The sequence below is a fragment of the Octodon degus genome, unplaced genomic scaffold, assembly GCF_000260255.1.
Source record: "Octodon degus isolate 3935 unplaced genomic scaffold, OctDeg1.0 scaffold00033, whole genome shotgun sequence".
Lineage (NCBI taxonomy): Eukaryota > Metazoa > Chordata > Mammalia > Rodentia > Octodontidae > Octodon > Octodon degus.
In genome coordinates, this window is record NW_004524609.1 from 3,939,077 (window position 1) to 3,941,354 (window position 2,278).

Genomic DNA, 2,278 nt, shown 5'->3' on the forward strand with positions numbered 1-2,278 from the left:
AGCCGGCTGCCAACCTCCAGCCCAATACCTTCCATTTTCCTTTAAGAATTTTAGTAGGAAAAAAAAAATCAATTTTCCTTGTTTTCCAGCATCTTTTGTCCTGCCTGGACAGAAATAATGCTTCTCTTCTACTGTCAAAATTCATTCCAAGATAAAACTACATTTCTTGCCAATGAATGGAACCTATAAGAAGGGGCAATTCAAGCTTTAGAAGCACTTTAGATTATGGTATTTTTCAGTAAATGTACGGCCCGTCCTTTTGGTATTCTAGAACAACCTAAGAGAATGTTACTTTTGAGAGACAGGGGCTGCCCCCCACCACCGGGGATTGAATTCAGGACCCTGTGCTTGCCAGACAAGCGCCTATTCTACTGAGCTGTCTCCTCAGTGCCCCCCTTAAGTTGAGAAGGTTTTTTTTGGCTGGCTCAGGCTACCTTAAGGGCGGGTCTGCTAAGGCATGTGGAGCTGGGGATCGAACCGCTGTATCCTGCAACTGACTGCATTCGCATTAGCAGGCGCTTAAAAAACGGAGCTAACTGGCAGGCCCCCATGGGCTGCCTTTTTTTAAATGTTGAAATCATTCATTATTTTCAAACAGTTTTCTAAAGATAAGCAAAGTCCTGCTGGGAATGTTGGATGTGACGCTGTCTCCTTCCTTCCTTCCTTCCTTCCTTCCTTCCTTCCTTCCTTCCTTCCTTCCTTTTCTCTCCTTCCTTCCTTGTGGCACTGGCGATCAAGCCCAGGGCTGGGGCATGCTAGACAAGCTCTCTTTCACTGAGACCACTCCCAGCCCCTGAAGTAGACCCCGTGATGAGAAGTCACTGTTTGGTGGTGGTTTTTTTTCCCCAGGGGGCTCTGGTGATGGTCCTACCTGACACCCAGCACGGTGGTGGCCAGCTGGATCTGAGCTTGTTGAGCAGCTGAATGAACAGCGGGTGTTTCTAAGTGGAGACCTTCGCATCTCGCATTTCGTACCTGATCTTCTGTCAAGGGGGCCCGGGGCGTGGATGCAGACTGTTGGCAGCATCTTCGCCCTCTGCTGCCCTGTGCCAGGAGCACCTTTACCCCATGACTACCAAAAACGCCTCCGCTGTCCAGTGACCAAAAGGATGCAAAATGGCCCCAGTAAAGATGGCTGCTTTGGGCTGGTGAGATGGCTCAGTGGTCTAAAGCATCTACTTAGAACAAGCTTAGCAAAGCACAGGGACCACGGTTCAATCCCCCAGCACCACATGCCAGCCTGAGCTGGCCACACACACACACACACACACACACACACAAATTAATTAATTAAAAAAAAAAAAAAGATGGACTGCTTTGCCACCCGAGTACTGATCAGGATGTCACGCTGCCCACTTGAATCTAGGTCAGGGAGTTTGGCTCGTCAGTCAGTGAACACGGATGGGAAATAACAGATCCTCATGCAATAGGTGGCTGCCCCTGAGGCTCCTCAGAAGAGCAGCAAAACCCCACGCGTTTGCCAAGGACCAGGTCTTCCGTGACCAGTTACGCCGGAAGAACACGAGAGGGAGGAATTGTAACGAAGGACTTCTAATCCCCGCTCTCACCCTGCCGCTGCGGGCGCTCTCGGGAGGGAAGCAGCTTTAGACACTTGGCTGTGACAGCCGCTCAGGCAGGCCGAGGCCAGAAAACACCTTCAGCCACTGCACTACCTGCGGAGGACCCTGCGTGTTGCGTGGCTTCCTCTCGAGAAATACAGGCAGCAGGAAATAACATGAAACTCCTGTCTCCTCAGCACGAACGGGGCTCCACCGCCTCGCTGGCGTGACCTTCCTCTGGTGGAGGCAGGGTCTGAGCTCACACAGGGGCTCTGGTCTCTCCCCAGGTCACTGGCACTGCAGGAGATTGCAACAGGCCATCTAGTCATCTTCTAATCCTTTGGCTTTGACCCGAGTCCATGGTCTTGTGTGACATCCCTGCGATATGGCGTCATGCATGCGTGTCTGTGGTGGGAAGGAAGAAACACTAATTTCATATTTTCTGTCTTGCACCTGCAGAGACTCTCCTGCCTCAGCCTCCCAAACGCTAGGATTAATTACAATGTATGGATCCTCAGCTTTTCAAATGTTAAAGACAGTCACTTATCTAATCTGGAGAGATGAGGAAACTGAAGCTCAGAGGCCAAAAGGCTGCTTCAATTTGTCACAGTTGGAGTCTGGCAGACTTCCTGCCGCCCTTCCACCCTGCAGGTCCCTAGACTTGTCCTGAGGACTGGTCAGCTGGGGGTACCCTGTTCTACTAAAACAGAAGATGGTCC